This window comes from Coenobita brevimanus, chromosome 84 (assembly GCF_032717465.1).
Source record: "Coenobita brevimanus isolate Jiangsu-jjx chromosome 84, ASM3271746v2, whole genome shotgun sequence".
Classification (NCBI taxonomy): Eukaryota; Metazoa; Arthropoda; class Malacostraca; order Decapoda; family Coenobitidae; genus Coenobita; species Coenobita brevimanus.
The window spans coordinates 15843735-15860531 of NC_137037.1; positions in this window are offsets into that span (position 1 = coordinate 15843735).

The following is a 16797-nucleotide window of genomic DNA, read 5'->3' on the forward strand; positions in this document are numbered from 1 at the left end:
GACCTTTCAACTCAGGGTCAGCAACCTGCAACTCAACCAACTCTTGACGAGACAAATTATCGACACTACGGGGTACTGCCTCATCTGGTGAGTGGTCCAAATTAGCAAGAAAAGTGTCAGCTAGGATAACATCATCATCATCATTATCCTCTAAATCACCAGTAACATTAGACTTAGCCCTAGTGACAGCACATGCAGGGAACACATCAGGGACATCACAATCCTGGGACGCAGCCACTGGCTCACTAGACAACTGATGAGCTGGACACACTTGACTTCCACCAATATCATTTCCAAGTAAGAAAGTTACACCTGACATTGGGAGTGTCTCAACCAACCCAACCATAACGGAACCATTAACAAAACCAGACTCTAAATTCACTCTGCACAGAGGGACAGAGAAGTAATTATTCCCTACACCTTGTAAGATTACAGTTTCATCAGAGGACTTAACATTAGAGCCTAGAACACTGGTCAGCATAAGGGATTGGCAAGCACCTGTATCACGATATATTTGAACTGATTTCCTGTCATTACTGTCCAGAGGACTGACAAAACCATCAGACAGGAAATTAGCACATGAACTCTTGAGAGTGTCACCCACGTTACTGCTCAAAAGAGGAGCTCCATCATGAGAATTTAAGTTACCCCTCAAAGCAGGTTCAATTAACTCAGTTAAAGAATTCTGAGAACTCTCAAGAGTGGACACTAGACCAATTGACTGAATATTTAAAGACTCCTTTTTGTTCACATCATGCTGTCTCCTGAAACATTTCTCCGTAGTATGACCAAGCTTACTACAATAAGTACATTTACTTTTCTGAAATCTAGAGGTGAAGCTGGTATTTACTTCCTGAGAAACATCATCTTTATTCTCTTTCCTGTTACCGGTACTCAGAGTAGAGGCACCGTACTTACTCTCAGCTTTCCCTTTTTCTCTAGAATATCTCTTGTGAGTGAGAACATATTCATCAGCTAAAACTGCAGCATCAGACAAATTATCTATTCTTTTCTCATCAAGATATAGGCTTACATCTTTATTAACACACCTTTTGAAGTCCTCCAGCAAAATCATCTGCTTAAATTTGTCAAAATCAGAATCCACATTCTTAGAATTTAACCACTGCTCTAACAGATCTTTGATTTTTGCATACTCAACATGGGATTGGTTATCTTGCTTGTAAGTTGTCCTAAATTTTACTCTATAGGCTTCAGGAACAAGCTCATAGGCCTTAACCCCCACACCACGGGCATGTTTACCAATGTTTTGCGTGTGCCGCGGGGTTATTCGGGCTCCGACAGACTCTCAAAAAATATTTGCCAAAAATCAGTTATTAGTCCTAGAATATTAAAATTATATATGCTTATGGCACATACCTTCAGCTTTCTCCTGGAATGTTTGTTGAGCCTTCGTCAGTTACCGTAGGACTTGTGGAGACCTCTGAATTTGGGTAACGAAGTCTCCACTTTACACTTCCCAACAACCCGTAATATGATTACCACAGCCAGATATTAACACTATAAACACTACTCTATGATTTTCAAGTAGTTTGGGATCCATACTCCCAAAAAAAACCCACTGTGAAAGCAATGAAAATTACGAGCTCGTCTGACCGTCGCACTGGCACTAGTTCGCTCTTGGTACTCTGTCATTTATTATTCATAAAACCTCTCACACTTTCTATTTCTATTACTATATAACACTTATATATATCTACAGTCTTTATCCATAAGTTTCCTTCAGTAGTATTAGTTTATTGTCACTGTAGGGATTCAATTTCTTTCAGTAAAATACGTAGCATTCACTTTCTCGTCCTGTATACTAGCATTGAGAGTGAATGTCACTTTCATCTTCACTCTCATAACTCATAGCATTCAGACATGCTAGAGTGAAACTTTCACTTTCATTACTCCTAGGGTATATACTCGTATTCTTATAATACTACTCATTTACATTTCTATTTACGTTCTCTATTTTATTTACGTTATTTACATTTCTATTTTATTTACACTGTGTTATGCACTGTCACTCGAAGTAACTTATAAAACTATTTTCCATTGTTCACGTATATTTACATTCATTACTTTCACTTGCTGTTTACACATTATTTACACATTATTTACAATTCCACTTGCACTGTTTTACTCAATAGAAAGATCGTAGTCACTCTTTTATCAATTGTCAGCCCTTCACCACTTTCCACACGAGGTTTAGTAGGGGGTAAAGGTCACAGGGCCCTTTGCATGGGGGTGAAAAAGTCCCTGAAGTCAGCAAGAAGAAACATACGTACCCCCACTTCGGAAGATGAGAGTAAACTGATAACGGAGGGCCCGGGTAGAGGCCTACTTAGGGGATATTCAGTGCTACCAATGTTAGCTTTTGAAACAGGTATGTCTAGCACTGAAATGATTGGCAGGAAATCTAGACAATACATTATAAATTAGGTAGGTCCAGGTGAATGTAAATATCACTTAGGCTTCTCCCCTCCCTCGTTACATGTATATTTATTACGAAAATAGATTATATGGCATATTTCAAGGGGAAAAAAACAGCGAAAATTAGCGAACGAGTGCACGTGAGGTGTTGTCAGGTGATAATTAGCCAATTCCAGGTGTATGGCACTCTCACTTACCTTATTTCTTTCTTGTATATATTATTTGGTATAAGAATAGGACATAGGGCTTACTTCAATGGATGAAATCAGTGAAAAATTCCAGGGAAGATTTACTTAGAGTAGCACAGCCGGGCAGGCGAGAGGATAGGGTAATGGAGGGGGGGGTAGGGAGGGGAGTCAAGAACGGGGAGAAATGGCTAAATTGTCAACAATGGATGGGAGTACAGATGAGATTAGGAGTGCTGACTAGTGTTGGACATTGGAAGTACTGATAGATGATACAAGCCCCCACTTGGAAGCCCGGGTGAATTCAAAATAACACAGAATCACAAAAGCGACGCCCCGCGGTATGATCCCTTGCTCCCAAGCGTCACGAAAGTGACGCCCCGAGGTTAAGGGGTTAAGAATCAAGCTCTTAACTACATCATAATTATCAGATTGATCCTGAGGCAAAGATGCATAAGTTACTTGAGCTTTACCGGTGAGAACAGTTTGAAGGAGTACTGGCCAATACTTTTTGGGCCAATTAAAACCTGTAGCTACCCTCTCAAACAACTGAAAATACTTTGTTAAATCAGATTCATTAAAAGGAGGGACAAGTTTAACATTTTTAGCCACATCAAAATCACCAGAGCTAGATGATCCAGTTCCACCTTGTTTCATGCAATACTCATGGTCTGCCTGAATCCTAGCAAGTTCAACTTGTGCGTGAAACTCAGCCTTCTTAACATCAGCCTCCTTAGCACGTGCTTGAAATTCAGCTTCCTTCACACGAGCCTCCTGCAGGGCTAGCTGTAACTTAGCTAATTCAATCTGCGTTTGCTCATTTGGAGGAGTTACATTAAACAAGCTTTCATTAATCATGTCAACAATTTGATCTTTAGAATGATGAGAGCAAACAGCAATTCCCAATTGTTGAGCAACAAGCTTAAGTTCATTCTTTGTTCTGCTTTCTACATCCAACACTGTTTGCACATTTGACAAAAAATCTTTGGCTTCATCAAGTGTAGTAATAGTAGACATCATGAATAAGTAACAGTCACAAAATATCAAGCAATATCCTTATGATAATATCCTGATATGAGGTCGCCAAATTTATGTTACGGAACAGAGAAAGATAACGTACACTTTAAGTGAGAATACAAAAAATCACTACTGTCCCGTAAAGTTCCAGGTTCAAAACAAAAGAGTTAGGCAAAATTACAAGTTAAAGTTTAATGATCAAACTAACAACAAAACATTCAGGACTCATAAGGATAATGTAATGGCAAAAAAACAGGTTAAATATATGGTTAACTGCAATAGCCTCTATTGACATGAAATTAGCAAGAGTAAATTTACCTAAGTCAGCCCTGATAAAATGAAAATACACTGGGTAATGCTCAGTTAATGCAAGATAAATTATTACAGATACAAAATAATATTAAAACTGGCTGACAAAATGAATCCTACATAAATTACAAAAAACCTCCCTAGGCCTACAAATCAACACCTTATGCTATACAGTACAAGGAAAAAATGCAACAACAGTTATACTCAAATTACACAGCTGCTAGATGGTTGGAGACTTCCGGAGCACTCACAACAATAACTGTACAGGGGAGGACAGAGATGTGAACAAAATGAGGAGTAGATCTAAGTGGCAATTAATGTAGAGACTGAGCTCATTATATAGGGGCCGGCAGAGCTTGATACAACTTGTAAGAAGGACGCGCAAATGAAGCCATGGGGACAATGAGTTGACAATCCCGCTCTGAACAACAGAAAGGACGACTTACTCTACTATAACGGTAGAAGGGGGGGACTGGGGCAGAACACGCTCGTGATTAAACATGCAGCATACTGTGCGTTAAAATTACACAAAGGATGATGAAATCATAGGCTATGTAACACCTTCCCACAAAGAAAAAGAAATTTACAAAGGAAATTTCTTATTACTCTAAAACAATCTGTCTAAAGTCTAGATAAGCAATCTGCAATAACATTTTCTTTCCTAGTGTTACAAAACATGAGATCTCCCTAGCACGTTCAGTCATAGGTACTTGCCAGTATCCCTTTAACAAATCAAACTTACTTATGTACACCCACAATCAAAAGTTCGTCGACAGTCCCTGTCAGGCATATGTTTCTACAGGCTGCCGATAGGTGGCGCAACGATCTAGCACGAGCGTAGTGGGAAGTGGAGTCAGTCCACGAATCCTAAGAGGAAGAGGGAGGCGACAAGGGAGGGGTACGAACCCGTGGCGATCGGAATACAATGCATCTCGTGTGTTTTGCTGTTATCAATAATACATTGTTATATCCAGACTATTATACAAAACTTATTATAATTCACCTTAGTTTACGTAAATAGAGCTTCCACAGCTGAAAATACAAACAAATTAGTGGTGTCTCGAACAAGATTCCGACTTATTCGAGGCATCTCTGCTGCAATTACCGTAGGTTGACCTGGGTCTTTTGCAAAAGGCGGCCCGATGGTAGGAGACTTCAAATTAGTATTTTTCTCGGCATGTGTGTCTAGGGCCATTTCAGACCAAGTGTCAGGCATGCGAACTAGTGTCTACCTTATTCTTTCTCGCTAGTTTGTGTGTGTGTGTGTGTGTGTGTGTGTGTGTGTGTGACGCTTTTTGCACTTCCTGTCTGCGGTTGAGCCTGAAAGACGCTCGTGTAATAACTCTTAAACTTACCACAAGATTTTTGTTTTTTCATTATATTTGAATATTGCCCATAAAAATTGCAAAGCTAAACTGAACATATCATTATCTTAAGCCAACATGACATATTATTTTTTAGTACCCGAAGCGAGCGAGCACAAACTAGAATATGTCACAGTCTTGGAATTTACGTCTGCGCCTTACCCATTACGCCTGTGGTTATCAAATGGCTGATATGATTAGATACCACTATGGGATCGATATGTCACTTGTGAAGTTTGCAGTATGTGCTATAGTCAAAGGTTTTAAGGCTATAATGTTACCAAGTTGAGAGGTTATTGTATGATATATTAAAGTGTCATGAAATACTGTTTGTTTTTATAAGACAATAGTAACAAAGAAAAGTAATTCACAGAAAAAAAATTATTATAACTGTATAACATTTACATACAGTATAATATATTAGTAGGTAACATTGTTGGATTATACAAGCAGTGCACATTACATATTATATTCTATTAAACCATAACGAAAATATTGCCAAATAGTATCATCCCAATCATGGTTGTCACTTTTCCATTTATCAACTCCGTAGCCCAAATCACTCAGAGACATTGGATGATTTAATAGGACGACCATCCTCCTTGTGCATCAATCACTTCATTAAGTCTGTTTGGCATTGACCTCACAAGATTGGTGCATATATTTGGACGTCGACGTATGCCTTCCCATACGTCCTGAGCGTGACGCACAATGGCAGCTTTCGTGCGCTCTTGCCCGATATCCCACTCCTGAACCATCATTTCCCACAGGTTTTCGATGGGGTTCATATCACATCCTTTGGCTGGCCAGTCGATGAGGTTACATTCGGGATGAACATCAATCTACTCTCTTACCATTCTGCTTATGTGGACGGGGCTGCGGTCATGCACAATATGGATGGTGTGAGGGGATGGGATTGCCATCACATGCACTGTGGGCAGGAGAACATCCTCAAGAATTCTTATATATTGTTCACTTGTTAATTTACCATTAATTTCCAACAGTTCTCCGGGTCCATAAGCCCACATCCAACCCCACAGCGACGTAGATACAGGTCCACTTTTTGCTTTGGTAAAAATGTGTTTCTCAAAGTATCTCGTTTTTGTGACCCTCCAGCACACCCCAGGCCCCGCCTTTACAGAAGGAAAACACTTTTCATCTGTAAATATTACATTCTTCCAAAATAACTCGTCTTCTGTTGAGTACTGTAGGGCAAACCCCATTCGATCATCTTCGTTGTAAGGGGTCAACACTTCTTTTACAGCAGGCACATGACACTTCACATTAGCTGCCTGGAGCCGTCGACGCACAGTGGGGACACTGCAGGCCAGGTGCAAATCACGTGGATAGTTCACGACAGGTGTTAACGGTTGCTCCTGTCCTCTCTCCACATTTGCCTCGTCCTGCTCGGGAATTGTTGCTTTTGGCCGTCCACTATGAGGCTTTGTGCTGACTGACCTCTGTTTTTGCCAGCGCTTGATCAATTTATGCACTGTAGACCGATGCAGGCCGAGTTCTTGAGCAATGGCACCTGGAGTCATGCCGCCCTCCCATAGTCCAATTATTCGCCCACGATCGGCGACGATTCGTGAAGAATTCGCACGACCCTCTGCCATCTTGCCTGACAATGAAAATACAAAGAATTATATATGTAAACATGCATTATATATATATATATAATTATATATATAATTATATATATATAATTGGACTATGGGAGGGCGGCATGACTCCAGGTGCCATTGCTCAAGAACTCGGCCTGCATCGGTCTACAGTGCATAAATTGATCAAGCGCTGGCAAGAACAGAGGTCAGTCAGCACAAAGCCTCATAGTGGATGGCCAAAAGCAACAATTCCCGAGCAGGACGAGGCAAATGTGGAGAGAGGACAGGAGCAACCGTTAACACCTGTCGTGAACTATCCACGTGATTTGCACCTGGCCTGCAGTGTCCCCACTGTGCGTCGACGGCTCCAGGCAGCTAATGTGAAGTGTCATGTGCCTGCTGTAAAAGAAGTGTTGACCCCTTACAACGAAGATGATCGAATGGGGTTTGCCCTACAGTACTCAACAGAAGACGAGTTATTTTGGAAGAATGTAATATTTACAGATGAAAAGTGTTTTCCTTCTGTAAAGGCGGGGCCTGGGGTGTGCTGGAGGGTCACAAAAACGAGATACTTTGAGAAACACATTTTTACCAAAGCAAAAAGTGGACCTGTATCTACGTCGCTGTGGGGTTGGATGTGGGCTTATGGACCCGGAGAACTGTTGGAAATTAATGGTAAATTAACAAGTGAACAATATATAAGAATTCTTGAGGATGTTCTCCTGCCCACAGTGCATGTGATGGCAATCCCATCCCCTCACACCATCCATATTGTGCATGACCGCAGCCCCGTCCACATAAGCAGAATGGTAAGAGAGTAGATTGATGTTCATCCCGAATGTAACCTCATCGACTGGCCAGCCAAAGGATGTGATATGAACCCCATCGAAAACCTGTGGGCAATGATGGTTCAGGAGTGGGATATTGGGCAAGAGCGCACGAAAGCTGCCATTGTGCGTCACGCTCAGGACGTATGGGAAGGCATACGTCGACGTCCAAATATATGCACCAATCTTGTGAGGTCAATGCCAAACAGACTTAATGAAGTGATTGATGCACAAGGAGGATGGTCGTCCTATTAAATCATCCAAAGTCTCTGAGTGATTTGGACTACGGAGTTGATAAATGGAAAAGTGACAACCATGATTGGGATGATACTATTTGGCAATATTTTCGTTATGGTTTAATAGAATATAATATGTAATGTGCACTGCTTGTATAATCCAACAATGTTACCTACTAATATATTATACTGTATGTAAATGTTATACAGTTATAATAATTTTTTTTCTGTGAATTACTTTTTTCTTTGTTACTATTGTCTTATAAAAACAAACAGTATTTCATGACACTTTAATATATCATACAATAACCTCTCAACTTGGTAACATTATAGCCTTAAAACCTTTGACTATAGCACATACTGCAAACTTCACAAGTGACATATCGATCCCATAGTGGTATCTAATCATATCAGCCTTTTGATAACCACAGGCGTAATGGGTAAGGCGCAGACGTAAATTCCAAGACTGTGACATATTCTAGTTTGTGCTCGCTCGCTTCGGGTACGAAAAAATAATATGTCATGTTGGCTTAAGATAATGATATGTTCAGTTTAGCTTTGCAATTTTTATGGACAATATTCAAATATAATGAAAAAACAAAAATCTTGTGGTAAGTTTAAGAGTTATTACACGAGCGTCTTTCAGGCTCAACCGCAGACAGGAAGTGCAAAAAGCGTCACACACACACACACACACACACACACACACACACACAAACTAGTGAGAAAGAATAAGGTAGACACGAGTTCGCATGCCTGACACTTGGTCTGAAATGGCCCTAGACACACATGCCGAGAAAAATACTAATTTGAAGTCTCCTACCATCGGGCCGCCTTTTGCAAAAGACCCAGGTCAACCTACGGTAATTGCAGCAGAGATGCCTCGAATAAGTCGGAATCTTGTTCGAGACACCACTAATTTGTTTGTATTTTCAGCTGTGGAAGCTCTATTTACGTAAACTAAGGTGAATTATAATAAGTTTTGTATAATAGTCTGGATATAACAATGTATTATTGATAACAGCAAAACACACGAGATGCATTGTATTCCGATCGCCACGGATTCGTACCCCTCCTTTGTCGCCTCCCTCTCCCTCTCAAGATTCGTGGACTGACTCCACTTCCCACTACGCTCGTGCTAGATCGTTGCGCCACCTATCGGCAGCCTGTAGAAACATATGCCTGACAGGGACTGTCGACGAACTTTTGATTGTGGGTGTACCTAACCTTTCCGATCTTGTCTATGCAATCTTCCACGCGAGGGAGAGGGTAAGTGTCTGTTTTGGTTATCTGATTAACACGTCTGTAGTCAATGCAAAGCCGCTGTGACCCACCTGGCTTAGGGACTAGAGTGACAGGAGAACTCCACTCGCTATGACAGGGCTAAATCATCTTGTGGTCCAACAGGAAGCCAAGCTCCTTCTGGATGAGGGGAACTTTCACTGGGTTCACACGGTAAGGAGGCAATTTAATTGGCTTTGCATCTCCAACATCGACATCATGCATCAACACAGTGGTTCTTCCTGGAGTAGCACGGAACACTTGCGGGTACTCCTGTAGTAATGCCGAAAACTCCTGCCTTTCCTCGGGAGGTAGATGAGAAAGCTTAGTCTGGAGATCATTCATGATATCAGGATTCTTCCCCAAACTATCACTCAGGCTCATACTGCATGGGAGAGCTTCACTTGCAGACTCGGGTGGAACAGCTACAGTGCAGACTGGATTATTTTCGTCCCGCCTGTGATATAACTTTAGCATGTTGATGTGACAAAGTTTCTTGTTCTTTCTACGATCTGGTGTGGCGATGACATAGTTGACATCACTGAGTTTCTTCTCCACGAAATAAGGACCACTAAACTTTGCTTGAAGAGGTTGCCCATGAACCAGTTGCAGAATCAAAACCTGATCTCCTGGCTGAAAGTGGCGTAACCTGGACTTCTTATCATACCAAGTCTTCATCTTCTCCTGAGCAGCTCCTAAATTCTCTCTCGCCAACTGTAAAGCAGTGGACAGCCGTTCTTTGAACTTCATCACATACTCCAGCAGGTTGACGTCATCTTCCTCCGACAGCCAGCATTCCTTGAGTAGCTTAAGGGGTCCTCTTACTTCATGGCCAAACAGTAGTTCAAAAGGTGAGAAGCCCAGTGATTCATTTGGAGATTCTCTTGCAGCAAATACAACGAATGGAAGACCTTTATCCCAGTCTTTCTGATGTTCCAAACAGTATTTCTTGAGCATCGATTTGAGTGTTTGATGATATCTCTCCAACGCTCCTTGGGTCTGGGGATGGTACGCTGAAGACGTGATCTGGGAGATGCCCAACTCTTTCAAAGACTGCTTGAAAACGTTTGACATGAAATTACTTCCCCGGTCTGACTGTACCTCCTTGGGCAGACCAAACTTTGTGAAGAACCCTAGCATTTCCTTAACCACGTTCTTTGCTGAGATATTTCTAAGTGGAATGGCTTCAGGGTAACGAGTAGCCATATCAATCAGGGTCAACACATAAGAAAATCCTGAAGAAGTCTTAGGAAGAGGGCCCACAATATCCACCAACACACGGGTGAAAGGCGCCTCAAAAGGAGGAATGGGAACTAGAGGTGCAACCTTTTCGGTCTGATTACACTTCCCCACAACTTGCCAGGTGTGACAAGACTTACAATGCCAGGAAACATCCCTGAAGATACCTGGCCAGTAGAAGTGTTTCAAAATGCGTGCCACAGTCTTCCTCACTCCAAGGTGTCCTGCCAAACTGGAATCATGAGCCACTCTAATGATATCCTGCCTACAAACACGAGGGATGACAACTTGATGTACAACCTCCCATTCACAGTCGGCTGATGCTGTTGGGGGTCTCCACTTCCTCATAAGTACTCCTGACTTTATATAATAACAAGTAGAAGCACCAGCTGACTCTTCCTCACTGCAAGCAGAGTTAGCTAGACCTTTCAACTCAGGGTCAGCAACCTGCAACTCAACCAACTCTTGACGAGACAAATTATCAACACTACGGGGTACTGCCTCATCTGGTGAGTGGTCCAAATTAGCAAGAAAAGTGTCAGCTAGGATAACATCATCATCATCATTATCCTCTAAATCACCAGTAACATTAGACTTAGCCCTAGTGACAGCACATGCAGGGAACACATCAGGGACATCACAATCCTGGGACGCAGCCACTGGCTCACTAGACAACTGATGAGCTGGACACACTTGACTTCCACCAATATCATTTCCAAGTAAGAAAGTTACACCTGACATTGGGAGTGTCTCAACCAACCCAACCATAACGGAACCATTAACAAAACCAGACTCTAAATTCACTCTGCACAGAGGGACAGAGAAGTAATTATTCCCTACACCTTGTAAGATTACAGTTTCATCAGAGGACTTAACATTAGAGCCTAGAACACTGGTCAGCATAAGGGATTGGCAAGCACCTGTATCACGATATATTTGAACTGATTTCCTGTCATTACTGTCCAGAGGACTGACAAAACCATCAGACAGGAAATTAGCACATGAACTCTTGAGAGTATCACCCACGTTACTGCTCAAAAGAGGAGCTCCATCATGAGAATTTAAGTTACCCCTCAAAGCAGGTTCAATTAACTCAGTTAAAGAATTCTGAGAACTCTCAAGAGTGGACACTAGACCAATTGACTGAATATTTAAAGACTCCTTTTTGTTCACATCACGCTGTCTCCTGAAACATTTCTCCGTAGTATGACCAAGCTTACTACAATAAGTACATTTACTTTTCTGAAATCTAGAGGTGAAGCTGGTATTTACTTCCTGAGAAACATCATCTTTATTCTCTTTCCTGTTACCGGTACTCAGAGTAGAGGCAACGTACTTACTCTCAGTTTTCCCTTTTTCTCTAGAATATCTCTTGTGAGTGAGAACATATTCATCAGCTAAAACTGCAGCATCAGACAAATTATCTATTCTTTTCTCATCAAGATATAGGCTTACATCTTTATTAACACACCTTTTGAAGTCCTCCAGCAAAATCATCTGCTTAAATTTGTCAAAATCAGAATCCACATTCTTAGAATTTAATCACTGCTCTAACAGATCTTCTTTGATTTTTGCATACTCAACATGGGATTGCTTATCTTGCTTGTAAGTTGTCCTAAATTTTACTCTATAGGCTTCAGGAACAAGCTCATAGGCCTTAAGAATCAAGCTCTTAACTACATCATAATTATCAGATTGATCCTGAGGCAAAGATGCATAAGTTACTTGAGCTTTACCGGTGAGAACAGTTTGAAGGAGTACTGGCTAATACTTTTTGGGCCAATTAAAACCTGTAGCTACCCTCTCAAACAACTGAAAATACTTTGTTAAATCAGATTCATTAAAAGGAGGAACAAGTTTAACATTTTTAGTCACATCAAAATCACCAGAGCTAGATGATCCAGTTCCACCTTGTTTCATGCGATACTCATGGTCTGCCTGAATCCTAGCAAGTTCAACTTGTGCGTGAAACTCAGCCTCCATAACATCAGCCTCCTTAGCACGTGCTTGAAATTCAGCTTCCTTCACACGAGCCTCCTGCAGGGCTAGCTGTTACTTAGCTAATTCAATCTGCGTTTGCTCATTTGGAGGAGTTACATTAAATAAGCTTTCATTAATCATGTCAACAATTTGATCTTTAGAATGATGAGAGCAAACAGCAATTCCCAATTGTTGAGCAACAAGCTTAAGTTCATTCTTTGTTCTGTTTTCTACATCCAACACTGTTTGCACATTTGACAAAAAATCTTTGGCTTCATCAAGTGTAGTAATAGTAGACATCATGAATAAGTAACAGTCACAAAATATCAAGCAATATCCTTATGATAATATCCTGAATATCCTGATATGAGGTCACCAAATTTATGTTACGGAACAGAGAAAGATAACGTACACTTTAAGTGAGAATACAAAAAATCACTACTGTCCCGTAAAGTTCCAGGTTCAAAACAAAAGAGTTAGGCAAAATTACAAGTTAAAGTTTAATGCTCAAACTAACAACAAAACATTCAGGACTCATAAGGATAATGTAATGGCAAAAAAACAGGTTAAATATATGGTTAACTGCAATAGCCTCTATTGACATGAAATTAGCAGGAGTAAATTTACCTAAGTCAACCCTGATAAAATGAAAATACACTGGGTAATGCTCAGTTAATGCAAGATAAATTATTACAGATACAAAATAATATTAAAACTGGCTGATAAAATGAATCCTACATAAATTACAAAAAACCTCCCTAGGCCTACAAATCAACACCTTATGCTATACAGTACAAGGAAAAAATGCAACAACAGTTATACTCAAATTACACAGCTGCTAGATGGTTGGAGACTTCCGGAGCACTCACAACAATAACTGTACAGGGGAGGACAGAGATGTGAACAAAATGAGGAGTAGATCTAAGTGGCAATTAATGTAGAGACTGAGCTCATTATATAGGGGCCGGCAGAGCTTGATACAACTTGTAAGAAGGACGCGCAAATGAAGCCATGGGGACAATGAGTTGACAATCCCGCTCTGAACAACAGAAAGGACGACTTACTCTACTATAACGGTAGAAGGGGGGGACTGAGGCAGAACACGCCCGTGATCAAACATGCAGCATACTGTGCATTAAAATTACACAAAGGATGATGAAATCATAGGCTATGTAACACCTCCCCACAAAGAAAAAGAAATTTACAAAGGAAATTTCTTATTACTCTAAAACAATCTGTCTAAAGTCTAGATAAGCAATCTGCAATAACATTTTCTTTCCTAGTGTTACAAAACATGAGATCTCCCTAGCACGTTCAGTCATAGGTACTTGCCAGTATCCCTTTAACAAATCAAACTTACTTATGTACCTAGCCTTTCCGATCTTGTCTATGCAATCTTCCACGCGAGGGAGAGGGTAAGCGTCTGTTTTGGTTATCTGATTAACACGTCTGTAGTCAATGCAAAGCCGCTGTGACCCACCTGGCTTAGGGACTAGAGTGACAGGAGAACTCCACTCGCTATGACAGGGCTCAATCATCTTGTGGCCCAACAGGTAGCCAAGCTCCTTCTGGATGAGGGGAACTTTCACTGGGTTCACACGGTAAGGAGGCAATTTAATTGGCTTTGCATCTCCAACATCGACATCATGCATCAACACAGTGGTTCTTCCTGGAGTAGCACGGAACACTTGCGGGTACTCCTGCAGTAATGCCGAAAACTCCTGCCTTTCCTCGGGAGGTAGATGAGAAAACTTAGTCTGGAGATCATTCATGATATCAGGATTCTTCCCCAAACTATCACTCAGGCTCATACTGCATGGGAGAGCTTCACTTGCAGACTCGGGTGGAACAGCTACAGTGCAGACTGGATTATTTTCGTCCCGCCTGTGATATAACTTTAGCATGTTGATGTGACAAAGTTGCTTGTTCTTTCTACGATCTGGTGTGGCGATGACATAGTTGACATCACTGAGTTTCTTCTCCACGAAATAAGGACCACTAAACTTTGCTTGAAGAGGTTGCCCATGAACCAGTTGCAGAATCAAAACCTGATCTCCTGGCTGAAAGTGGCGTAACCTGGACTTCTTTTCATACCAAGTCTTCATCTTCTCCTGAGCAGCTCCTAAATTCTCTCTCGCCAACTGTAAAGCAGTGGACAGCCGTTCTTTGAACTTCATCACATACTCCAGCAGGTTGACGTCATCTTCCTCCGACAGCCAGGATTCCTTGAGTAGCTTAAGGGGTCCTTTTACTTCATGGCCAAACAGTAGTTCAAAAGGTGAGAAGCCCAGTGATTCATTTGGAGATTCTCTTGCAGCAAATACAACGAATGGAAGACCTTTATCCCAGTCTTTCTGATGTTCCAAACAATATTTCTTGAGCATCGATTTGAGTGTTTGATGATATCTCTCCAACGCTCCTTGGGTCTGGGGATGGTACGCTGAAGACGTGATCTGGGAGATGCCCAACTCTTTCAGAGACTGCTTGAAAACGTTTGACATGAAATTACTTCCCCGGTCTGACTGTACCTCCTTGGGCAGACCAAACTTTGTGAAAAACCCTAGCATTTCCTTAACCACGTTCTTTGCTGAGATATTTCTAAGTGGAATGGCTTCAGGGTAACGAGTAGCCATATCAATCAGGGTCAACACGTAAGAAAATCCTGAAGAAGTCTTAGGAAGAGGGCCCACAATATCCACCAACACACGGGTGAAAGGCGCCTCAAAAGGAGGAATGGGAACTAGAGGTGCAATCTTTTCGGTCTGATTACACTTCCCCACAACTTGCCAGGTGTGACAAGACTTACAATGCCAGGAAACATCCCTGAAGATACCTGGCCAGTAGAAGTGTTTCAAAATGCATGCCACAGTCTTCCTCACTCCAAGGTGTCCTGCCAAACTGGAATCATGAGCCACTCTAATGATATCCTGCCTACAAACACGAGGGATGACAACTTGATGTACAACCTCCCATTCACAGTCGGCTGATGCTGTTGGGGGTCTCCACTTCCTCATAAGTACTCCTGACTTTATATAATAACAAGTAGAAGCACCGGCTGACTCTTCCTCACTGCAAGCAGAGTTAGCTAGACCTTTCAACTCAGGTCAGCAACCTGCAACTCAACCAACTCTTGACGAGACAAATTATCAACACTACGGGGTACTGCCTCATCTGGTGAGTGGTCCAAATTAGCAAGAAAAGTGTCAGCTAGGATAACATCATCATCATCATTATCCTCTAAATCACCAGTAACATTAGACTTAGCCCTAGTGACAGCACATGCAGGGAACACATCAGGGACATCACAATCCTGGGACGCAGCCACTGGCTCACTAGACAACTGATGAGCTGGACACACTTGACTTCCACCAATATCATTTCCAAGTAAGAAAGTTACACCTGACATTGGGAGTGTCTCAACCAACCCAACCATAACGGAACCTTTAACACCAGACTCTAAATTCACTCTGCACAGAGGGACAGAGAAGTAATTATTCCCTACACCTTGTAAGATTACAGTTTCATCAGAGGAATTAACATTAGAGCCTAGAACACTGGTCAGCATAAGGGATTGGCAAGCACCTGTATCACGATATATTTGAACTGATTTCCTGTCATTACTGTCCAGAGGACTGACAAAACCATCAGACAGGAAATTAGCACATGAACTCTTGAGAGTGTCACCCACGTTACTGCTCAAAAGAGGAGCTCCATCATGAGAATTTAAGTTACCCCTCAAAGCAGGTTCAATTAACTCAGTTAAAGAATTCTGAGAACTCTCAAGAGTGGACACTAGACCAACTGACTGAATATTTAAAGACTCCTTTTTGTTCACATCACGCTGTCTCCTGAAACATTTCTCCGTAGTATGACCAAGCTTACTACAATAAGTACATTTACTTTTCTGAAATCTAGAGGTGAAGCTGGTATTTACTTCCTGAGAAACATCATCTTTATTCTCTTTCCTGTTACCGGTACTCAGAGTAGAGGCAACGTACTTACTCTCAGCTTTCCCTTTTTCTCTAGAATATCTCTTGTGAGTGAGAACATATTCATCAGCTAAAACTGCAGCATCAGACAAATTATCTATTCTTTTCTCATCAAGATATAGGCTTACATCTTTATTATCACACCTTTTGAAGTCCTCCAGCAAAATCATCTGCTTAAATTTGTCAAAATCAGAATCCACATTCTTAGAATTTAACCACTGCTCTAACAGATCTTCTTTGATTTTTGCATACTCAACATGGGATTGCTTATCTTGCTTGTAAGTTGTCCTAAATTTTACTCTATAGGCTTCAGGAACAAGCTCATAGGCC